Source organism: Amblyomma maculatum, chromosome 9 (genome assembly GCF_055883805.1).
Source record: "Amblyomma maculatum isolate TAMU_Amacu chromosome 9, ASM5588380v1, whole genome shotgun sequence".
In the NCBI taxonomy this organism is placed as follows: domain Eukaryota; kingdom Metazoa; phylum Arthropoda; class Arachnida; order Ixodida; family Ixodidae; genus Amblyomma; species Amblyomma maculatum.
Window position 1 is genome coordinate 98,706,645 of NC_139352.1, and position 25,547 is coordinate 98,732,191.

The 25,547-nt window shown below is 47.6% G+C and overlaps 4 non-coding genes and 1 pseudogene across 4 annotated transcripts; 1 reads left to right on the plus strand and 4 right to left on the minus strand.

The window, feature by feature from the left end:
- Positions 1-1,077: 1,077 nt before the first annotated feature.
- TRNAD-GUC (transfer RNA aspartic acid (anticodon GUC)) lies at positions 1,078-1,149 on the minus strand. Its single transcript has one exon. It is a non-coding gene; the product is annotated as a tRNA-Asp (tRNA).
- Positions 1,150-1,493: 344 nt separating this feature from the next.
- TRNAD-GUC (transfer RNA aspartic acid (anticodon GUC)) lies at positions 1,494-1,565 on the minus strand. Its single transcript has one exon. It is a non-coding gene; the product is annotated as a tRNA-Asp (tRNA).
- Positions 1,566-3,030: 1,465 nt separating this feature from the next.
- Positions 3,031-3,102, minus strand: TRNAD-GUC (transfer RNA aspartic acid (anticodon GUC)). The gene has a single exon. It is a non-coding gene; the product is annotated as a tRNA-Asp (tRNA).
- A 15,444-nt stretch (positions 3,103-18,546) lies between these two features.
- Positions 18,547-18,618, minus strand: TRNAD-GUC (transfer RNA aspartic acid (anticodon GUC)). Its single transcript has one exon. It is a non-coding gene; the product is annotated as a tRNA-Asp (tRNA).
- A 5,475-nt stretch (positions 18,619-24,093) lies between these two features.
- Positions 24,094-24,572, plus strand: LOC146179929 (uncharacterized; annotated as a pseudogene).
- The last annotated feature ends 975 nt before the right edge of the window (positions 24,573-25,547 follow it).

Sequence of the window (25,547 nt, forward strand, 5' to 3'; positions counted from 1 at the left end):
TTCGCTCCTATTTCCACCATTTTCGTCCGCACCGTTTTCCGTCGCAGGAGAAGCTTCCGATATACTCTTTGTTTGCGCGTTAACTGGTCCTTCTGTTTCAGGAGCAAGTGCGGCATCCTTCTCTGCAGTAGGTGGCACGCTCCCTCCACCAGCTGCTTCTTCTGCGTTCACTTGGTCTATGAGATGTTCTGCCTGGACTTCGTTGCCCGCACTGATACCTGCTACATTGGCATACGACCTAGAGCGCATAGCTTCTTAATGGCCGTATCGCTTGCACATGGCACAGCGAGGCACTTTACACTCCCTCCTGATGTGCCCTCGGGTATTGCATCTCAGACATAACGGCGGGCGCCCCGGTGCGACTAGTAGTGCCGTACTTCCAGAAATGCGTATTTGGTGAGGCAAGTCCTCCAGTGTCACACCGGGCTTTATCTTGAGGCCTACAGTGCGGGTAGAGGAACCTTTGTCTGCCATACCCTGAACGCGCCAGCACTCCCGAGACAGGTCAGTTACTTTGCCGTATGAGCCTAGTGAAACACGAATATCTCCGCCAGGGACGTTATGAAGCACCCAGTAGAGCTTCAGCCGCACATCCTGGTTAGTCGGGTCGATGACAAGGCACCGTTTCCCTTCACTTGAACCTCGCTAGCTTCCAAAATTTTCCTTGTCGCTTCTGGGCTGTTAAAGGTGACCGCCCACACATGGTTCATGCGGAACGCCGCCAAAGCAAGCACATCAGGGAGCATTCCGAGACGGACCAGCGTGCCGCGAAAATCTTCCACACGAAAAGGCCTGGCTTTCAAATCGCCTTGAAGAAAGACGGTATTCAAAACGCACGCACCTCTTGGCAAATGCGGCAGCACAACTTGATAATACTGGGCATCACCAGCAATAAACCTGTTTCCGCGGCCTTCTCGGGCACTGACACGCCGACACCGCTCCACCGGAGCTCATGATAACACGTCCGTCACGCTCGGTGGCCGGAAGTGGAATCACTATACTAACGAGGAGGCGCAGGGAAGAGGCTAAGTGCTGTTCTGATATGGCGCATAATGGAAGGAAGAAACAAAAACTAAGCTCCCCGTCGGGGAATCGAACCCCGGTCTCCCGCGTGACAGGCGGGGATACTGGCCACTATACTAACGAGGAGGCGCAGGGAAAAGGCAAAGTGCTGTTCTGATATGGCGCATAATGGAAGGAAGAAACAAAAACTAAGCTCCCCGTCGGGGAATCAACCCCGGTCTCCCGCGTGACAGGCGGGGATACTGGCCACTATACTAACGAGGAGGCGCAGGGAAGAGGCTAAGTGCTGTTCTGATATGGCGCATAATGGAAGGAAGAAACAAAAACTAAGCTCCCCGTCGGGGAATAGAACCCCGGTCTCCCGCGTGACAGGCGGGGATACTGGCCACTATACTAACGAGGAGGCGCAGAAAAGAGGCTAAGTGTTGTTCTGATATGGCGCATAATGAAAGAAAGAAACAAAAACTAAGCTCCCCGTCGGGGAATCGAACCCCGGTCTCCCGCGTGACAGGCGGGGATACTGGCCACTATACTAACGAGGATTTTTTTTTTTATTTCCTGACCGAGGACGTACACAAAAAAGACACATGTGACATCAATAACATGACAAAATAAAAGATCAAGCATTGACTTAAAGCTTCGGCCTTCCTTAGCTGAAGTTGTCGGATTAAAAATCCCTCATATGTGACAACCCTTCAAAACTAACCAACCATTCTGACTCTAGTTTTAACGCTTTCTGTTCATCCACATATGCCCGTATGCTCTCTCTAAAGAGCTGTCTCGCTGAACGTGCATCGACGTCACCATGCTCTACAGCCATTCTGCTTTTCCATATGCTGTGGAGAGCCAGTAGCATCAAAAGATCCAACGGTGTATCATTGTTCGCTTCTACTGGCAAGAATCGAATACCATGTGGGCTTATGGGTAGTTCCTTTTTAAGCGTCCTCTGGAGCACGTCCCATAAAAATACGGCGTCCCAGCATTCGAGAAACACGTGTTCAATCGTCTCCTCTTTCCTGCATATTATGCAGTGGACACCCCAGGGTACAAAAAGCCCTTTCTGTTCCCTCCATTTCTTTACCTCCAATGTTCCAGTGTGCAGCTTAAAAAAGAACGTTTTCATCCCTACCGGCACCATCATCCTCTTCACTCTTTTAAGAACATTTTTGCCCCCGGTAGACGAGTACGCAGCTCTGTACAACGGTTCTGGAAGCACCACATCGCACAAGTCTTTATACAGTTTTTTCCGGTTTACACTCCACAAATAGTCTAAAGTAAACCGCACCATCAAGAACCTGTACGCCAAGACCACTTCCCTTAGATACCCGTGGACACCTCCTGACATGCGGTCAGAAGAAACGACAGTTCCCGGGAGAGCTTGACCCAGTCGTAACTGACAGACCGTACGAAGAAATGGATTTTTCACATTCCTCAAAAACATGAAACGATTGACTAATTGACGCAGAAACAGATGTGCCAAACCAAGCCCGCCGTCCTTCACCCGGCGGAAGAGATTTGTCCGACTTGTCCGTTCCCACGAAGACCCCCACACAAAGACGGCAAAGATACGATGCATCTTTTGGACATTAGCTCTTGAACAATATAACACTTGAAGCACGTACCAAACTTTTGTCACTAAAAACAAATTACAAATCGTGGCCTTCGCAAACACCGACCACTGCCATCCATTCCATTTGTCCACTCTATCTTTCAATTTACCGACTTGGTTTTTCCAGTATGGGTCACTGTCCCGATACGATTCAAGAGGGGCACCAAGGTAGCTGACAGGGTTGGTAACAAATAGGCGCAGGGAAGAGGCTAAGTGCTGTTCTGATATGGCGCATAATGGAAGGAAGAAACAAAAACTAAGCTCCCCGTCGGGGAATCGAACCGCGGTCTCCCGCGTGACAGGCGGGGATACTGGCCACTATACTAACGAGGAGGCGCAGGGAAGAGGCTGTGTTGTTCTGATATGGAGCATAATGGAAGAAAGAAACAAAAACTAAGCTCCCCGTCGGGGAATCGAACCCCGGTCTCCCGCGTGACAGGCGGGGATACTGGCCACTATACTAACGAGGAGGCGCAGGGGAGAAGCTAAGTGCTGTTATGATATGGCGCATAATGGAAGGAAGAAACAAAAACTAAGCTCCCCGTTGGGGAATCGAACCCCGGTCTCCCGCGTGACAGGCGGGGATACTGGCCACTATACTAACGAGGAGGCGCAGGGAAGAGGCTAAGTGTTGTTCTGATATGGCGCATAATGGATGAAAGAAACAAAAACTAAGCTCCCCGTCGTGGAATCGAACCCCGGTCTCCCGCGTGACAGGCGGGGATACTGGCCACTATACTAACGAGGAGGCGCAGGGAAGAGGCTAAGTGCTGTTCTGATATGGCGCATAATGGAAGGAAGAAACAAAAACTAAGCTCCCCGTCGGGGAATCGAACCCCGGTCTCCCGCGTGACAGGCGGGGATACTGGCCACTATACTAACGACGATTTTTTTTTTCTTTATTACTGACTTGTCAACTACAAAGAACGATGAAAAGCCGCATCGAATTAAAAACACAAGTCACTTTATGACACGTTTCTTGTGATAGAATGGATTAGGTGACATGAGCTCGCCCGAGACTGGCAGCCATTCCGGAGGTTCAGATTGTCCTCCGAAAACGTCACGCGTGTACATTACACTTTCAACAAAATACTGATGGGCTGGGTGTACGACAACATGCTCATGGCGAACATCCATCCGCGTTCTCATATGCTGTGCATACCCAAGACCATTAATAAATCACTGGGCACTTTTCCTGGCTGGGCGCAGGGAAGGTAGCGTATGCCAAACGGTGTTATTGGTAAGTCATTTTTAAAAGTACCCTGTAGCACGTCCCACACAAAAAAAAAACGCATCGTGACAATCAAGGAAAATATGCTCTATGGATTCCAGCTGTTTGCAAATTAAACAGTCAGCAGACCATGGCACAAAAAGGCCTTTGCTTTCCAGCCATGGCTTCACCGGAAGAGTGCAGACATGCAATTGAAAAAAGAAACATTTAGCCGACGATCTGATGGGCATTCTTTTCACTCTTTTCAATACGTCCCGCTCCTGACCCAAAGCATATACAGCGCGATAAAGAGGCACAAGTAAAAAGGTTTCCAATAAATCTTTGTAAAGCCGTTTTCGTGTAACAGTACACATATACTCATTTGAAAATCTCGCCTTCACTATTTGGAAGGACGCGACAACTTCGCGAAGAAAAGCACTTAGAGCCATTGGCCCTGTAACACAGTCGAAACTACATATTCCGGTAGTGAGTCCCGCAATCGCACCTGGATTACCGTTCTAAGAAAAACGTCACTTTGTTCGCGCAAAAAAAAAAGAACCTGGTTACAATATGCTTTATGTATAAATGTCACAATCCCAGTCCACCATTATGCACCGTATGAAACAGATTGCATCGACTGGTACGCTCCCATGTTGAAGCCCACACAAACGTGGCAAATACCCTATGCAGTTTTTGAACAGAAAGTCTTGACATAGATAACACTTGCGGGATGTAAAAAATTTTTGCAACCAGGAACATATTGGAAACGGTAGCTCTTGCGAACATAGAAAAGTTATGTCCTCCCCGTTTGTTTGTTTGGGTTTTCACTTGGTCAACTTCACCTGCCCAACATTCCTTGCTTTCACGGTAATGCTTTAGTGGCACACCAAGGTAATTGCCTGGCGTTATTGTCCATTGCATACTGGAGAACAGTTCAGGCGCGTATTGCCAGTTTCCGTGCCAAAATCCTAAACACTTTGCCCAACTAATTTCACTTCCACTTGCAGTGCGAAAAGCAATGGCTTCTTTTACAACTTCTTGCACGCTCTCATGGTCAGTACAAAAAACCGCAATATCGTCCGCGTATGCCAAAACCCGAACATCACTTTGAAAAAATCTATAACCACGTATGTTTGGCCTTGTAAGCAAACTTAAACAGAAAGGCTGCAGATAAAGCCAAACAAAAGGGGAGACAGAGGACAGCCCTGCCTTACTGACGACTAAACAGGTATACGATCGGTTAAATGCTTATTCACGACCAGTCTCGCTGAACAGCACTCGTAAAGCATTTTCACGCCATTTGTAATCACGGAACCAGCATTGACATACTCTAAAACAGAGAACAAAATTTCATGTACCACTTTATCAAATGCTTTGTGGAGGTCTAATTGCATCATGGCTACGTGGTCATGCATCGCGTCACAACATTCGAGAGCACTCCTTGCTGCGTGTATATTAGTAAAAATGGTCCTTCCTTTTATACCGCATGTCTGATGTGGGCCCACAAGAGAAATATTACACGTTGGAGTCGTCGCCCTAATAATTTCATGTAAAGTTTATAGTCAACATTCGTTAGACTTATAGGACGGTAAGACGCTACAGACTGAAGCCTAACTGGGTCATCTGTTTTCGGGATTAGTACAACGTGTGACATTCGAAAAAACGGAGGAGGTACGTTCTTTTCGTAGCATTCACTAATAACTCTTTCCAGTAAAACAACCATTTCAGTTGGAAAGGCCTTGTATATGGCAGCACCAAGACCATCTGGTCTGGGTGACTTATTGGAATTTAATTTCCCGATAACGGCCTCAATTTCCTCGAAAGTAATACTTGCTTCAAGTGTCCGCGCCACTTTGTCTTCAACTCTTGGCATCAGCGACAGAAAGTCTTTTCTGAAGCGTTCAATGTCCGGTGTTTTCAGGCTAAACAATTCCCTGTAAAATTCTACAAACGCCCGTTCAATCGTTTTTTTTTTCGAGGTAACTACGTTCTGATAGCAGATTTCTTTTATCTCTTTTGACACTGCGTACCTTTTTTCGTCACTAAGTGCCCTTTTCGTGGGCGTCTCTCCGAGCCACAATTTTTCGCTGCGTGCCCTTATCACCGCACCGCGATACTTCTCTTCGTCTATCACCTCAAGTTTGGTTTTTATCTTTTTTATATCTTGGGTGCACAAGCCAGGCTTAATGCTCTCCATGATAAGCATGTATTCAAGTGTGCTACAAAGTTCTTTTTCTTGTTCTCTTTCTTTACGTGGGAGAGTGCATGCTCGGTCAATAGCAGCTATCTTTATATCGCACTTAAACTGCTCCCATGCTTGTATAAAATTAGAGCCATTTTGTGATATATGCGTAATATATTCTTTCACTTTAGTGATACCCTCTTCATCCAGCAGCAGTTTTTCATTAAATTTGAATAGCTCCCAATTTAACTTTGTTGCCTTACTTTTCATCCCTAGAGTAATCAATACAAGGGAGTGGTCACTAAAGCTCATGGGAAGTGTTTGATATTCCGAGCAGAAGGGCACACAATCACTAGGAACATATATTCGGTCCAAACTTGCATGACAGCTACCTTGAAAGTGCGTGAACATTGCTTGGCCTTCATGCGTCAGTATACAGCCAGCATCTTCAAGGTCTGCCTCGTTAACAATGTCATTAAGTAACTCTGCACTCTTGTCACGAAGGACACGGTGTGTTGTTCTATCTTCCGGTCTACAGACACAGTTGAAGTCTCCAAGCAGGAGAGCATGCCTCTCATGTATTAGGAAGGATTTCATATAGTGAAAAACCTCTTCGCGCTCAAACGTTCTAGTCAGCGCATAAACGCAGATCACTCTCCAGTCCAACCCAGAAAAACTGAAATCACATATCAAAAGCCGACCACTCTCACACGAGAACACAGACTAAAAATTCTATATGCAATTTCGGATGAAAATGACACATCCCCCCGATGTTCCAACCGCATGACAAACGCAAACACTATATCTAGAACGATATATTTCAGCCATTTTATCTGTTTGTTGTTCGCTTTCCATTTTGCTCTCTTGAACTGCTAGCACATCAATTTCATTTTCCAGCAGAAGGCGGTTCAGCTGCTGTTGTCTCCGACGCGTTGATAGCCCCCTCACATTTAGCGTGGCTACGCGCAAGCTAGTGGATAAATTGGTCGCCATCTCAAGAAATTATAAATCGCGAAACATTTCACTCACATCTCTTCTGCAGAAAGACAGCATTGCGGTTGAACTGTTGCATGGGATGACCATTCTTCCGTTTTGGCACTATACTAACGAGGAAGCGCAATGAAGCCCGTTGGCGTTGCACAGAAATAGCACAGAAGGATGAAAACAAAAACCTAACCTCCCAGTCGGAGAATCGAACCCCGGTCTCCCGCGTGACTGGCGGGGATACTGGCCACTTTTTTTTTCCTTATTGCCTGACATCGGCAGGGACCACAATACACAAAACCACTTACAGGGCACAATGAGCAATCATTAATACAACAATCAGCCAGGTGGGTTGTGGCGTCGTCATGCTAAAAATTCTCTTAGAGTCACTAATGGCTGCAATCTTCCGAGCCACTCGGCAGCTTCAGGAGCAAGTTTCTGAATTTCAATTTATCTATTAATGCCTTCCCGAAAATAGATCCGTGCTGGCCCTGCGTCAGGATCGCAATGGTTTCTTGCCATTTTCGAGTGCCAAAAACAGTGGAGGGACATTAGCATAATAAGGTCAAATGGCACCCCATCCTCATTCTCTACTGGCAAGTACCTAATACCATGCGAGTCTAAAGGAAATTTCTTTTTTAAAGTCCTTTGTAAAATATCCCAAAAGTATACCCCTTCCCAACAATGTAGGAAAACGTGGTCTATAGTTTCTGGCTGTTTAGAAATTAAGCAATGCGAACCCCAAGGTAAAAATAACTTCTTCCCTTCCAAGAAGTTTTTTACTGGCAGTGTTTCCGTGTGTAACTTAAAGAAAAAAGTTTTTGCATTTGACGGCACCTGCATCGCCTTCACCCGCTTAAGTATGTCGCGTCCTGGTCCTCCACTGTATAAGGCCCTATACATTGGTATGGGAAGAACTACGTCACACAAATCCTCGTACAGCTTCTTCCTGCTAACACAAGATAAATATCCATAAGAAAATCGAACAGACAGGAATCGCACACTCGCGACAACTTCTCTAAAACAACCAAAAATGCGTCCCGATGCACTTTCGGTCGAGACAACAATGTCCGGCAGTGCATTTCCGAGCCTTAATTGGCACACACTACGCAAAAATGGATCTCTTACATCGCTAACAAAAAGAAAATCTGCTGACAATCTGTCGTAGAAATAAATGCCCCAAACCCAGTCCACCCTCCTTCACCCGCCTAAACAAAGTGGTCCGGCTACATCGTTCCCATTCTGCTGCCCACACAAAAATGGCAAATATCCGGTGCAGTCTCTGTACGTTTATCCTTGCACAATGCAACACTTGCATCGCGTACCACAGCTTCGACATAAAAAACAGATTGCACACTGTGGCCCTGGCGAAAACTGACAATTGTTGCCCTTTCCACCCCTCTGCCTTTTCCCGCGTGGCTTGAGTCTGTGCCCTCCAGTACGATTCGCTATCGCGATAACTATCTAGTGGGACGCCCAAGTACTTTACTGGTATTGTCACCCAGGACATGTTTGCGAACTTCTCCGGCGTCGTTGGCCATTCTCCGTGCTAAAGCCCCATGCAGGGACTTTGACCAATTAACTTTACTGCCGGAAACCTTTGTGAATTCTTTTACAGACGACACGGCCTCGATTACCCCTTCGCGATTCACTGCGAATACAGCCACATCGTCCGCATATGCCAGCAGCTTAACTTCTGCAGCTTGCAATTGGAAGCCACGAATTTTGTCGTTTTCCATGATATTTAAACACAGTGTCTCGATGTAAATGCAGAATAGCAGATGGCTGAGGGGACAACCCTGGCGAACTGATCGCTGCACGTTTATGGGGCCCCCCAAACTCATATTTACAATCAATCTTGTTGCGCAGCTTCGGTACGCCATGACCGCTCCCTCGCGAATGACGGACCCTACATTCATATGGTCGAGTATGCAGAACAGGATTTCATGTGAGACACAATCAAATGCTTTCTCCAGAACCAACTGAAGGATGGCCACACAACTGTTTGTGTGATCACAGCACTCAAGCACACTCCTCACTTTATGCACATTGGAAACAATGGATCGACCCTTGATCCCACACGTCTGGTGTGGTCCAACTAACTGTTGAATTACTGACTGTAGTCTACGGGCTAGACTTTTCATAAATACTTTGTAGTCTACATTCGTGAGTGCGATAGGGCGATATGCTGTAACCTGTTGTAACTTATCTGCTTCATTGTATTTAGGAATCAACACTGTGTGGGATTTGCCATAAGACGGGGGCAATTCATTTACTTTGTAGGACTTGTTGTACACGGCTGTCAGTACCGGCACTATTTCATGTTTGTATGCTTTGTAGAACGCCGCGCTTAACCCCTCGGGGCCGGGAGATTTTCCCGGGTTCAATTTTTCTATGGCAAGCTCGACCTCCAACGCGGTTATTGACAGCTCCAGCCTATCTTTTTGCTCATCATCTAATCGCGGTAAAGCGCCCAGAAACTTTCCTTTGAATGCGTTTACTTCCACGTCTTGCTTTGTAAACAGCGGTCGATAGTATTCAAGAAACGCCTGCTTGATATGACCGCTTTCTCCAGATAACGTCCCGCTTCATTCGATCAGTTCAATGTGGTTTCGCTGAGCATGCGTCTTCTCGATTCCTAGTGCTCGTTTCGACGGTGTCTCCCCAGCAGCTATATCTGCGCCTTCGCCCGCACGAGCGCACTACGATAGCGCTCCTCTTCGAACAGTTCAATCCTGTTTTTTATTTTCCTAATATCGTCCATCCATTTATCAGGCTCTTCGCTTTCTTTTTCAAGTAGTCTAGTTAGCAAGGATCTTAAATTGTGCTCCTCACGCTTCTGTTCTTGTCGTATACAGCTTGACCGTTCGATTGCTGCTAACTCTATTTGCTCTTTGCAATGTTCCCACTGCTGCCATATTTTCATCTCCCCCCTAGACTATTTTGTCAATTTCTTCGCTTACTTTCCTTCTAAAGATATAGTCTGTAATGAGCTTATTATTTAATTTCCACGTCTACCATGAAAACTGATTGCCTCAGTTTTTTGTCCCTAACCCGCACTCCACTAAACAATGATCGGAAAATGAAATCGGTACTACATTGTAACTACTGCATTTTGATATGACGACCGTAGACACATAAATGCGATCCAGCCGCGCGTGGCTTGACCGCTGGAAATGTGCAAACTTCACACAACGCGATCCTTCTAAACATTTCGCCACGTCGTCAAGGTTGCTAGTGTCTATAATTTCCGAGAGAACCTCAGTACTTATGTCCCTAAACGCTCTTGTACTGGATTTATCGCAGCCTCTCAAGACGCAATTAAAGTCGCCCATGACAATCAGGGATTTCTCACAACTGAAGTACTTTTGCACATTTAAAAAAAAAAAGGCTACCCTTTCATGCACAACATTTGGAGCGTACACACTAATAATGTGCCAATACTTTTTGTTGTACAGAAAATCCACACAAACACACCTGCCCGACGGACATGCCATATGCGCCTGAACCTCGAGTCCGGGTAATTTCTTAACAAATATGACACAGCCCGCACACGTGCCAATTGCGTGGCTCACTACTGCAAAATACCTAGACGTGAAACGTCGCACCATGTCACCGGTCTCTTCTTCCCCATAAACTTTCGTTTCCTGCACGGCCAGGACGTCGAGGTCATGCTCAGTTAAAAGGCGGTGCACCTGGCCCTGCTTCTTCTTGCTTGCCAGTCCCCTGACATTAAGTGTACCTATATTTATCGGAGCCGCAGAAGCCATTTTCATACAGAGGAAAGAGGCCGGTAACATGGTGCTTACCTCTCGCGTTTAGCGCATGGCTAGACGATGTCTTTGACCCCGGAGCCATACGGTGCTGGTGGCAGGCTTGGCTACGGTGGCGGTTTGTAGTGGTCTCTCCTCTCCGCCGACACATTAGGTCGCGGCCGCACAGTGGACCGCCGTCCTTGGCTGGTTTTTGCCGGCGGCTCTTCGACGCTGGGAGCTGTCGCCTTATCTCCCTCAGCCCTGGTCTGGGCGTGGGACCGCTTCGATGGGGCAGAAACACCGGTGGAGCGGGCGGCGCTCTTGCCATGGTTCTGCTCATACAGAGTCGCTGGTTCTGCTTCCTTGAGCGCCGGCCCGCTTACTCCTTCAGTCGGCTCCTCCATCTGGTTTCCTGCAGGGTCTCCCGCTTCAGGTTTCCGCCCGGCATCGCTGCTGGAAGGTCCTGAAGAGTCCGTAGCGCCGGTTATCTTTTCCTGTTCCTCAATGCCTTTTGCGGATTCCTCGGCCTCCACTACGTCCATCAGGAGCTCCGCCATGTCGTCTTTTGACGCGGCACCCGTAGCTGCCGCGTAAGAGCGTACACAATCGTTGTCTGCGTGGCCGTACCGCCGACATTTCGTACAGCGGGGAACTGACGTCTTATATACAGATGCCGCACAATGCGCGAACGGTGGGGGACGTGTTTCAGTTGCAACTAGAGAAGACGGGGGCTCGGTAGTTTGCTGCAGCACCCGAAATTCGACCACAACGGAGGCGGAAGAGGTGGCCATCGCGCTAGCTCTAACAACACTACAGGTCAAAATTGTAGTTACAGACTCGAAATCAGCGATTAGAAACTTTGACGCGGGCCGCAATTCGGCCATAGCAGCAAGAGTGTTGGCCAGTGGTCCACCACCGGCCGAGCAGGTCGCGCTCATTTGGACACCGGCGCACCAGGGGTTGAGAGGGAACGAGAAAGCGCACGTACTGGCCCGAGGATTAGCTACATTCCGGGATCCCAGTGACGACTTATTGCCAAACCCGTAACGCTTGCGCGATGAGGAGCCCCTGCAGTTCGACGGTTACCTTAACACCTACCAAGATATCCTAAATCATTACAAATTAGGCAGATCAGTACTACCAAAAGCGTGTAAGCAACTCACCAAAAGCGAGGAGGTTATGTGGCGTAAGCTACAGACTGGAGTATTCCCGAACCCCCAGCTTTACAGCAAGCGGCACCCGGAAATATTTAGCCCCAGGTGCAAACGTTGCGATGGCATAGCGGGCATGATCCATATGATAAGGACGTGTCCTAGATTTGGAGAACCTGACAGAACAAATGAGTCCTTGGAGACACTACTTTTCAAGCAGGACGAGAAAGGGCAACGAGAAGTCCGTCTTGCTCTGGCCGCTGCTCAGATCCAAAGGATCCAGGTCGACGGCTGAGGGGGAGGACATGGTTGGGACAGAGCTTCGCCTCGGATCCTCACCAACCTTTTGACGGGTGCAATAAATGTTATTTCTCTCTCTCTCTTTTGCATTCCCGGCGCACGTGACCGGTGCCGTGGCAGCGCAGGCACTGCATCGGGCGTCCAGGCGCCGCGACAAGGGCCAACTCTCCGGCGACGCGTACCTGATGTGGCAGGTCGTCCAATTTCAGGCCCGCCTTCAACTTCAGCAGGACAGCCCTTGTCGTAGAACCCTTGTCATTGACGCCTTGTATCCGCCACCGCTCACGCGTGACTTCCGTCACCTTGCCAAACGCCGCGAATGCCTACCGGATGTCATCGTCGGCCACGCCGTGAAGCATCCAGTGAAGCCGTAGCTTTACCTGCCAATCTTCCGGGTCGATGATGAGACAGCGGCGTTTCTTCACTTGCAGCTCCTTGAAGACGAGCAGCTTCTTTGTTGCCTCCGCACTCCGCAGGGCAACCGCCCAGACATGTTTGGTTTGGTACGCCCCCAACGCAACCACGTAGGGGAGCACACCGGACTCGGCCAAGGCGTCACGAAAATCTTCGACCCGGAAAGGCCTCACTCGTACATCGCATTGAAGAAAAACCGTGTTTGAAACAACACGACCGGTTGGCAGTGCAGGAAAAATGATCTGGTAGTCCTTATCTTCGCTTGCATCGATCCTGTTTCCGCGGCCGTCAACGGCCGCTATCGCCGCTCCGTTGGAACCCATGACCCTGAGATCCGTTCAACTCGGTTGCCGGAAGCAGAACGCGTGACAGGCGGGGATACTGGTAACTATACTAACGAGGAAGCGCAATGAAGCCTGTTGGCGTTGCGCAGAAATAGCAGAGAAAGATGAAAACAAAAACTAAGCTCCCCGTCGGGGAATCAAACCCCGGTCTGCCGCATGACGGGCGGGGATACTGGCTACTATGCTAACGAGGAATTTTTTTCATTATTGCATGAATTGGTACAAATACATCAGTAAAAGATCGTGGTTGCCATGCCCCTTGGCTGACAACCGTGTCTAATGGACTTTCATTACCACAAGTTCGCCCATTAGACTCAAGACCTCCTCCGCAGCGCCTTACTGCTTCAAAATTTCTTTTAGTTTTACACTTGTTCAACAAAATAATCATATACAGATCGTGCATCGACATCACAGTGTCTATAAGCCATCCTACTCCTCCAAATACTGTGAAGGCCCAAAGAAGTGATGAGGTCATACTGAACATCATCATTAACAGTTGTCAAGTACCGAATTCCACGTGGCGTCAATGGCAGGTCTTTTTTTAACTCTCCTTTGTAAAGCGCAATGAAGCCCGTTGGCGTTGCGCAGAAATAGCACAGAGGGATGAAAACAAAAATCTAAGCTCCCCGTCGGGGAATCGAACCCCGGTCTCCCGCGTGATGGGCGGGGATACTGGCCACTGTACTAACTGTTTTTTCTTTTTTTTTATTGCCGGCTTCGACACACAATACACAACATACAAAAGTGATAAAACGTGTCGGCAAATCTTTAGCGGACACGACGCGTTAAAATTTATTCATCTCTACCAAGCTGTTAAGCTGGTCTATCCATTCTGGTGGTTCGGGGAGTGTTCGATACACTTCCCTCAAACGTACAACACTATCTATAAAATGTTCCCGCACAGGGCGCACATCAACATCTGCATTCGCGTTTTCCACAAGCTGTGGAGGCCGAGGAGCATAGTCGTATCCAGTGGACTATTGTCAGCGTGTAAAACCGGAAGGAATCTTATGCCGTACATATCTAGGGGTAATTCTTTTTTCAAAGTCCTTTGAAGCACATCCCAGAAAAAGATGGCATCCCAACAATCCAGGAATACGTGTTCTATGGTTTCAGCTTTCTTACATAGGTAACAGTTAGTTGTCCAGGGTACAAAAAGACCTTTTTCATGAAGCCATGTTTTTACTGATAACGTGTTAGTATGAAGTTTAAAGAAAAAGGATTTGACCGAGGGTAACACGGGCATTCTCTTCACTCTGTGCAAAACATCTCCTCCTGGGCCTCCACATAATGGCAAACGGTAAAGTGGAACCGGAATCATTGCATCCAATAAATCTGAGTACAATTTTTTCCGCGTGACATCACTCAAGTATTGCATCGAAAATCGCGCATGCAGCATCCCGTATGCAAGCACCACTTCACGTAGGTACCCTCTCACAGCCCCACCCATAGCATGACAAGAGCATACCACATATCCTGGAAGGAGTCTGCACAGTCGGAGTTGCACAACTGTGCGCAAGAACATGTCATTTTGATTTCGCAGAAACATAAATCGTGAGACGACTTGCCTCAAAAACAAATGTGCAAGGCCTAGCGCACCTTTTTTTGCAGACAGAAAGAAGTTTGTCCGACTGGTTCTTTCCCACGTCGATGCCCAAATAAAAACGGCGAAAACACGGTGCAATTTTTGAATGCTGATCCGAGAGGCACTGAGCACATTCATGACATACCATATTTTTGCAGTGAGAAATAAATTGCACACGGTAGCCCGCGAAAATACAGATAATTGCCTTCCTTGTCACGCATCAGCCTTTTCTTTTGCATTTAAAGTTTCATCTTTCCAATACGAATCAGGGTCCCGGTATGCTTGGAGAGGTACACCTAGATACATTGTAAGAATCGTTGACCACTGCAGTCGAGAGTAGTACTCTGGCGTGTCTTCCCAACTGCCGTGCCAGAAGCCATAGCTCTTTTCCCAGTTTATTAACGCCACCATAGACTGACAATATTTGTGGACTACATTTGTGGCTTCACAGATGCTATCTTTATCTGAACAGAAAACCGCAATATCATCGGCATAGGCCAATATTTTAACATGCGCTGACTGTAGCCTGAAGCCCGTTACGCTCTCATTATTTCGGATAGCCAAGCAAAGAGGCTCAAGGTAGAGTGCAAACAACAGGGGCGACATGGGACAGCCCTGCCTAACTGACGACCGCACTTGCAGGCTTTCGGTCAGTGCTCCGTTCACTATAATTCGCGTTGTGCAGTTGGCATACGTCATTCTGACGCCGTCTGTTATTAAATCCCCAACATTGGAGTGATCCAATATGGCAAAGAGCACATCATGCGACACCCGGTCAAATGCTTTTGCGAGATCCAGTTGGATCATTGCCACACGGTCACCAAGTGCGTCAAAACATTCTAGTACGCTTCGCGCTACGTGAATGTTCGTGGCGATGCTCCGTCCCTTTATGCCACAAGTCTGATGCGTGCCAACCAGCTTTGTTACCAGACATTGCAGTCGTCTTGCCAACACTTTCATAAATATTTTATAATCAACGTTGGTGAGGCTTATCGGGCGATAAGACCCCACCAACAAACGCTTTTCCGGCTCCTCAGTTTTCGGAATCAGTGTGATATGAGAAGTTCTGAAGGACAGTGGAACACGGTTTTGCTCATAAGCTTCATTGATAACCTTCAGGAGGAGGTGAGCTACCATTGGCTTAAACATTTTATAAAAGGACGCCCCTAATCCGTCAGGGCCCGGTGCTTTACCAGCTGGCAGAGGGTCTATTGCGTCCTCTATTTCTTCGACGCAAATTGGCATTTCTAGTGGCTCCTTTTCTTCATCATCAAGCTTGGGCATTAGAGGCAAAAATTCTGCTGCAAAATCCCCTACCATTTTTCGCGGGTGACCAAGTAGGTCTTTGAAATGACCGGGAATTACATGTTTGATAACACTGCCATCCGACGAAACATCATTCCCACTTCGTATTTTCCGTATTTCCTTACGGCTCGCGTATCGCTTTTCGTCCGATAAAGCACGCTTTGTAGGTGCTTCAGCGGCCCACAGCTTCTCAGACCGTGCGCGAATAACCGCCGCTCTGTACTTATCTGTATCTAATCTTTCCAACTGTATCTTGATGCTCCTTCGTTCTTTGGAAAATGTACCTGGTTGAGCGCATTCTATACCAGTAAGGAATTCTAGTTGCTCACACAGGTGTTTTTCGTTTTGTTTCTGTTCATATCGCAGTTTACTACTTTTTTCAATTGCCTTCAGTTTTACTGCCTGTTTAAATTCTTCCCAGCCCACGGCAACACTTATCGGCTGCTCTGCAAGCAACTTTTTTAGCTCCTCTTCAACGTCCTTAACATAACCCTCGTCCTCCAACAGTTTCGTGTTGAGTTTCCATAGGTCTCAATTAAAGCTGTTTTTGCTTTGATTTCTGCCGAAGTTTGCAATCACTAGACAGTGATCACTAAAGCAAACTGATCTAACCTCATACGATGTACACAGCGGCACTAATTCATGCGATACATACAACCGATCAAGTCGTGCGTGGCTACTGCCTTGAAAATGAGTGAATTGCGGTTGAGTGGCATTTGCAAACACACTTCCAACATCTTCCAAGTTGTGACCCTGAGTAACTGAATTCAGGATCCCCGCACTCTTATCCTTCACTGTCAAGTATTTTACACGGCCTTCAGCGCGACAAACACAGTTGAAATCCCCCAACAAAACTATGACCTTTTCACAATCTAGGTTCGTCTGGAAACGTTCAAAAAACATTATTCTCTCGGAAGCTATATTAGGTGCATACACACACATAACTCTGAAGTTTACATCGTAATGTGAAAAATCAACAATCAGGAGCCGGCCACTTTGACACGAAAACAGCGACTGCACATTTTTACCAACATTGTTACGTATGAAAAGGGCACAGCCGTCAGAGGAGCTAACTGAATGACACACACAAACGTCGAAATGCAGTCGGAAAGCGGACACCATTCGATCTGTCGCTTCTTGGCTATCAATTTTGGTTTCTTGAACAGCTACTACGTGCAGATCGTTCTCAATGAAAAGGCGGTTAAGCTGGCACTGTCGCCTTCTTGCTCCGAGGCCCCGTACGTTTATTGTAGCTACACGTAGCGCTTCAGGGAGGTTGATTGCCATGTCGAAGAAAGGAAAGGACCCTATCTCATGGTGTCTACCTAAACGACAAAGCCCGGAACCCCATGCCACATCTGTACGGCATGAACTACACAAAACTACGGAGGCGGGTTACTCGCCTGCCGTGTTTCTACAGGAATGTTCGGACGCGGCTTCAAGGTCGAACGCCTCATACGTGATGTTTTAGTCGGCGGCTTGTCTCCGCCATTGGCACCTAGTTGGGGCACATTAGGAGCGAGTTGCTCGTGCGGCCGTTTTCCGACCGTTTGTCTGACCATTGTACCGAGAACGTCCATGGGCTGGGTGTCGTTAACCACAGAGTCAGATAATGTCACAGCCGCACCATTCGGCACGACGGCGACGGCCGATGCAGACTCTGGGGAAGACTTTTCGGGCGTTGAGCCAGCGACAGGTTGACACTCCAGTTGATCCGTCTGTGGGGCGCCCACCGTGGTCTCTTGCAGCGACGATACATTAGCCGCTATCGATGCCTCCTCCGCGTCGGCTTCATCCATGAGCAGTTCGGCAGCGTCTACGCTGCTCACGGGCCCGGCGACGCTGGCGTACGTCCGAGAACACTGGGTCTCGTCATGTAGGAAGCGACGGCCGGAACCGCACCGTGGAATGCGGCAGTCACTCTGAATGTGGCCCGTGCCTCGACACCGCAGACAGAGGGGAGCCCTGCCCGCAACGAACACAAGGGCTAGCTCTCCAGCGACGTTCACCTGGTGGGGCAGGTCGTCCAGCTTCACGCCGGCATTCAACTTCAACGTCACCAGCCTCGTGGTCGAACCCATATCCGCCACACCCTGTGCGCGCCACCGCTCCTTAGATATGTCGGTCACTTTGCCGAACGGCGCGAAAGCGAGCCGCACGTCCTCGTCCGGTACGCTGGGCAGCAGCCAATGGAGCTTCATTCGGATGTCTCGGTTCGCCGGGTCAGTCACGAAACATCGAGCAGATTTCACTTTCAGCTCACCCATTTGCACAATCTTCTTTACGCCCACGTCGTCCTTAAAGGTTACGGCCCAAACGTGGCTCATGCGGTACGCCCCGATGGCGATAACTTCCGGCAGGAGCGATAGGGGAGCGAGCACATCCCGGAAATCTTCCACCCGGTATGGGCGGACCCTGATGTCTCCGTGCAGGAAACCACTGTTTAGAACGAATGGTCCTGTAGGCAAACTAGGCAATATGACCTGGTATTCTTCACCCGATGCAAAAATCCTGTCACCGCGGCCTGACATGGCCGCTGTAGCCGCTTCAACGGAGCTCGTCATAACACGTCCGTCACGCTCGGTGGCCGGAAGTGGATTCGACACTATGCTAACGAGGAAGCGCAATGAAGCCAGTTGGCGTTGCACAGAAATAGCTCTGAAGGATGAAAACAAAAATCTAGGCTCCCCGTCGGGGAATCGAACCCCGGTCTCCCGCGTGACAGGCGGGGATACTGGCCACTATACCAACGAGGAAGCGAAATGAAGCCCCTTGGCGTTGCACATAAATAGCACAGAAGGATTAAAACAAAAACTAAGCTCTCCGTCGGGGAATCCAACCCCGGTCTCCCGAGTGATGGCCGGGGACACTGGCCACTATACTAACGAGGAAGCGTAATGAAGCCCGTTGGCGCTGAACAGAAATAGCACAGAAGGATGAAAACAAAAATCTAAGCTGCCCGTCGGGGATTCGAACCCCGGTCTCCCGCGTGATAGGCGGGGATACTGGCAACTATATTAACTTTTTTTTTCTTTATTGCCGTGAAACACAAAACAAAAATACACATGATAAAAAACGTCAACTACACTTGAGCTATCGCGTACGTGGCTAAAATCGTGTCAAGTGCACTAAGTCATCAAAGAGACAATGCCATTGTGGTGGATCCTGCTGCCTTTTTTTTTCTTTATTGCCGGGCTCCGACAACTAACTCAGTACATCACGATACACTATATACAAACACAGGCAAGGCGTGGATCAAAAAGGAAACGCTGTCAGTTTTGTACTGACATTGTCACTTAAAATTCCTTTAGCCCTGCCAAGGCTTCCATCCTTGGCAGCCACTGCGGCGCACACTAAAGTGTCTTCTGCACCTCAACGAAGCGGGAAATTCTCTCCCGAAAATACAACCGTGCAGGCCTCGCATCAGGATCACAACAGAGACGGCCATGCGGGAGCGCCATACAGAGTGGAGGCCAGCCAACATTACGAGATCGAAAGGAAAACCATCTTCGTTATCTATCGCCAAATATCTGATCCCATGTGTATCTAGAGGGAAATCCTTTTTCACTGTTCTCTGCAGAACATCCCAGAAATACACTCCTTCCCAGCAGTGAAGAAAAACATGATCTATAGTTTCGGGTAGCTTGCAGATTAGACAGTTAGTTCCCCATGGCAAGAAAAAGCCTCGTTGTTCAAGGAATGTTTTGACTGGAAGTGTTTCAGTATGAAGTTTAAAAAAAAAGGACTTCATGCCTGGTGTCACTTGCATTTTCTTCACCCGTTTTAACACATTCTGGCCCGGCCCTCCACTGTGCATGGCTCTGTACATCGGTACAGGAAGTATGCTGTCGCACACATCTTTGTACAGTGTTTTCCTTTTCACCGCAGACAGATAAACGTTAGAAAATCGTACTGTCAAGAAACATACGCTCATCACCACCTCCTTGAAAAAGCCCTTAATTGACCCTGGCATTTCATTCGTGCCGATCACAAAGTTTGGCAACGCCCGTCTTAATCTCATTTGGCACACCGTTCGTAAGAAGGAGTCTTTTGTGTCCCGGAAAAACAGAAACCTGTTAATAAGCTGTCGCACAAAGAGGTGCGCCAGACCAAGACCGCCGTCCTCCACCTTTCTGAACAAATTTGTTCGGCTGCACCTTTCCCACTGCGGTGCCCAAATAAAGGTGGCAAACACTCTGTGCAGCTTTTGCACATTTAGCCTCGAGCAATGCAAAACCTGCATTAGATACCATAATTTGCTTATAAAAAAAAGATTACACATAGTTGCCTTGGCAAAAAACGAGAGAGGAACTCCCTTCCATCTGTCTGCTTTCTCACGTATTTCATGCGCCTGGCTTCTCCAGAGGTCATCATTGCTTTCGTAGAATTGCAGAGGGACACCCAGGTACTTCACTGGGGTCTTCACCCACGTTACGCCTGCAAACGTGTCTGGGGTTGACGCCCATTCTCCATGCCAAAATCCCAGGCACTTTTCCCAGTTGATCAAACTCCCTGTGATGTCCCGAAAACATTTTACCTCTTCGACCACTGCTATAATACTTTCTTTATCAATACAACACACTGCGACGTCATCGGCGTATGCTAAGAGCTTCACTTCAGTAGCTTGGAGCGGAAAACCGTGAACAGAATCATTCTTAATAATAGTCAAGCATAGTGATCCAATGTACAGACAAAATAAAAGTGGGCTGAGGGGGCAGCCTTGGCGTACCGCACGCTGCACGGCAATGGGGGCCCCCAGTGACTTGTTTACAATAAGCCGCGTTGAGCAATTCCTGTACGCCAAGGCCACACCCTCTCTGATAACCGAACCGACATTAATATGGTCAAGAATGGCGAACAGGATAACATGTGATACACAGTCAAAGGCCTTCTCTAGGTCAAGTTGCAAAACCGCGACGCCAGATTGCATGACATCACAGCACTCAAGCACACACCGCATCTTGTGTATGTTGCTTACTATAGACCTTCCCTTGATTCCACATGTCTGGTGGCACCCTACTATGTCCTTAATCACTGTCTGCAGCCTAGTTGCTAAGACTTTCATTAATATTTTATAGTCAACATTGGTTAAAGAGATGGGCCTGTAACTCGTTACAAGGCGAAGTCTTTCTGTATCGTCAGTTTTTGGTATGAGAACAGTATGTGACGTACTATATGACGGTGGTAATTCTTTCAGTTGGTATGCCTCATTGAATACAGCTGCAAGCACTGCAGACAACTTATCTTTGAAAAACTTGTAGAACGCGGCACTCAAGCCATCGGGCCCAGGCGACTTTCCGTCATTCAAGTTTTCAATTGCTCGGCACACTTCTCTTTCAGTTATTGGCCGCTCCAAAACTTCTTTTCCCTCGTCGGCCAGTCGCGGCATCTGGCCCAGATACATCTTTTTGAAACCGTCTGAGTCAGCTTCATGAAACGCAAATAACGCCTGATAATGCTCAAAGAACTCTCGCCCAATGCCGTCGTTATCTGACACCACAACGCCGTTCCGCTCTATCTCGCATACGTGGTTTCGTTGGCCGTTCGTTTTTTCCGAACCTAAAGCCCGCTTCGTGGGTACTTCGCCCGCTTTTAGTGCATTTGTTCTAGCTCGCACCAGCGCGCCCCGATAACGCTCTTCTTCGATCAGCCGTAATTGCTGTTTTATAATCCTCACGTCATCTTTGAAAACACCTGGCTTTTTGCATTCCTCTGTAATTAACATCTTTAGTGTTTTCTGCAGTTCGTTTTCTTTAATTTTTTCGTGAAATCGAATAGAACTGGCCCTATCAATCGCTGTGATTTTGATTTGCTCTTTGCATAGTTCCCACTGTTGTCCCACCCAGCAGTAATCGTTCATATTTATTCTGCTTGTTTCTTGTGTCACTTTTGCTACAAAATATTCGTCATCGAGAAGCTTAACGTTCATTTTCCACATATCCCAAGCAAACTTCCTAACTTGTTTCTTTGTTCCTATTACGCACTTAACCAGACAGTGATCAGTAAAACACAGCGGTAGCACGGTGTAAGTGCGACATTTTGGGATCAGGTCGAGTGCTACATAAACCCGATCTAGGCGTGCGTGGCTTGTCCCCTGGAAATGAGTGTACTTCACTGCCTGTCCACTCTCTAGGACTTCGGCCACGTCGACTAATTCGGCTGCGGTAACGATATCGGCTAATAAATCTGTGCTCTTATCTCGGAAAGCCGTGCCGCTGGTTTTGTCTGTAGAATTCAGGACACAGTTATAGTCCCCCAAAATTATGAGGCATTTTTCAAGGTCCACATATTGCTGAATAATAGCGAAAAAATTATATCTCTCATCCACTGCATTTGGTGCGTATATGCAAATAACCCGATATTCTCTTTGGCAATAACTAAAATCACAAATAATGAATCTTCCAGAGGACCCTGATGTGATGCTCTGTACAGGGTCGTCCACTCTAAGTATGAACACGGCTCCGCGTGGCCGCGCTCCGCGGAGCGCCAGCGCATCCGGCGCGGCCGCGCATCGAAGCAAAGCCGCGCAGGCGCACAGGGGCCCGGGGGAGGAGCTTCGTGTCGTCTGCTACCGCGCTGGCGCGCACCTCGCTCGCATTGCTGGAAAGCTAGCTCGCACGCTGCGTGTTTACAGTGCCCGAGCAAGTCGCGACGGCTTTGCGAAAAAGGGCACTTCACAAATTAGCGGCCGGTGTTCTCAGTGCCGTACTCCGAGTTAAATGCATGCATTTTTTCAGGGCTTTCTGCCTTGGTTTCTTTAACATTCCGTAGTGACTAAGGCTTTGCGGGGAGCCTCACGGATTATTTCAACTACCCGAGCTTTCTTTGACGTGTAATGACGTCGCACAGCACTCGGACGTTCTCGCACTGCGTCTCCATCTAAATGAGGCGGCTGGGAACAGATTCCCATTCCACAATATTGATTTTTGTGAGTATTTGTTGGCTTCGTATATGTATATAGTGTATTGGAGCGTTGTATTATTAGCCACGCACGGTGACCGACACATGAACACGTTTGGGCACAGTAGTATAGAATTGCCAGCCTGAGGTCAGCGACGGCAACGATGTTTGGCTAAGCTTTTCCTCAAGGGTCGAGATTTCTTTGTAAGCGCCGTGAGATAGGCAGCAGTGTGGTTTGGGCTGATGGGTTCTACAAAATAGCGGACGTTATGTCCCTGGTGAAGCTCAATAAGTAAACGATTCAACAACTAAGTTTAATTATCCAGGTTTTTTATGTTTTCATTTGTGGGGCGAGATTATAGGGGAATTGAAGGCAGTGAAACTCGAAGGTGACTACAGTTTTCCAATTTTCTCAATCGGCAGTGTGGTTCGAAATAATAAACGGAAAATATCCTCCTATATCATTGAGTTGGCTTCCCAGATTGCAGGTTTTTAAAATGACGTCGATCGCAGTTCTAATGCGAGAAATACGGACACCGAGAAATACGAAGCGGGCGGTTGCCCTTATCAACTTTTGCCAGGCGTTGCAAATACTAGGACCCCGACTGTTTTTTTTTCTCAGTATCTTCCTTTGTCCGATCTAATGTGGCAGACTCCTATGCCCTTTCCCGAAAATACACCTTTATTACGTCATTTGTCACTAGTCCAATGAGAGCACGCGGCAGCCCGCGGGCCGGACACCTTTAGGTTTTTGCGACCTAATTTTATGCACTTTCAGTGCACTTGTTGCAATTTTTCAATTTTCATTTGCTTTTGATTTCCGTAAATACATGGGATTGCCATTTCTTGTTCAACCATGTATATAGCGATGACTGAAGCAAGGGCATGCATTGATAGGTTCTAAATGATTTTCCCTTTTAAGCAAGGAAAATGTCGTTTACCTGATTTTCATATTAATAGGAAGCAGTACAGCCAGAGCACAAGCTCGGCCTCAATCACATGAAAGGTATATCGGGTGACTGTCTGTGCTGCTTTTTCACGTCAGTATTATCTGCTGGCGAGGCTGATGGGCGGCTACTTTTCACTGCCAAACTTAGTGGCTGGTTCGTCCGAATGAACGACTCTCGTACGGTTTGTGCAAGCTCACGCCTCCGGACGTTCTGAGGCTGAGCGCATTTTATCGGTTTATATAACGCCACGCCAGCAGCTTTAGGAATAGCAATCATACTTCTTCTTATTTTGTTGCTTGAGTCTCACGATTCTTGACAACGAAAACGCTGCGACAGTGCTGCGGTACACCATTTTTCGGCGATTCTTGGTGAGAGCGAGCCATGTCTCGTGCGCCTCAAGATGAGCGAAGGCGCATTGTGGATCTGAGCCTTCAAGCGTACTCACAGAGAGAAATTTCCGCGTTGACAAATCGGCCACTTGCGACAGTAAACCGGATAATTCAAGCTTACAAAAAAGAGCGAAGAATTAAGGACGCCCCTCGTAAAGCCCGCCCAAAGGTCACCACTGAAGAAGATGATATGGCCATTGTTGCGGCAGCTGAAGACCAACCATGTTCAATCGTGAACGAAATTAAGAACATTGTCGGGCTGCCAGGTGTCTCGAATACTACCGTGAAGCGTCGGCTGTACGAAGCGGGCCTCCAATCCAGAGCAGCTGCCAACAAGACAAAGCGCCTGGAATTTGCCCGGCAGCATGGACAATGGACCAGTGGGCAAAAGTAGTATTCACTGATGAATCTGCGTTCACAACAAAGTAGGACCAGCGACAGCGAGTCTGGCGGCTCGAAAACTGCCGGTAAGCATAATTACACATGCCCGCTTATGCTAAAAAGTGCGAAGTTAGATTTCGTGCTGTATTATTGGCTGCCGAAATGCCTATATATCTTAGGGCTATTTTTTACGTTATTGTACTAATTCTGATAATGGGAGAAAGGTTAGCGCAAGAGCAAACGAACGCAAGACAGGAGAACACGGCAACGCGTTATTTAACTTGTTACATTTGTTAGGTTTAAACTTTCATCGTTTCAATGTGTTTTTGTTATCTCGTATCTTCCCTTCTCAACCCATGTAACATTTCATCGGGTCCCAATCGTCTCAGAAGTTCTTATCCATTGCAACATGTTCTCTGGCCCTTTACACCACGTGCCATTTTTGTTTTCAAAAATTCATCGGTTGTTTTTATCGGTTTTAGTTTTTTAGCTATCCCTTTTATCCATGTTTGTTTTATCGGTTTTATGGGCCCATTTTGGGTTTTACGGGCTCATTCATACAAATTTTTGTATGATGTATAACGTTTGTTTCTTGTTAAATTGTGGGTGTCAGAAAGCTGATTTTCATGCACTGTACCTTACATATAAGTAATGTTCCTGAATGCGCCAATATATAATAAATCTGATAAGTGAGTGAAGAGAGGCTCGTTCATAGTATTTTTCTTGACGGCGTTAAGTGAATATATCTGTGAGCTCAGCATCAGGCAATGCTAGTAATTAAAATTGTTGAAAAACTGTTCCTTATTGCTTAGAGGTTGCCCTTCTATTTTATACCAAAGCCAACAAAAGATTTCGTTCTTTGCAGGTATATGCCGGAATACATGCAGAGAGTTGCAGCCAGCGGCCGTTCTTGTGTGAGTGTCTGGGGAGCTTTGACATCCGAAGGCTTGGGACCGTTGGTTCGTGTGGAAACCCGCTTCAATGCAGAAGCCTACTGTTCGATCCTCGACGATGTGCTGTTCCGATACCTTTTTGGCGGACCGTTTCCTGATAATGACTTCATCT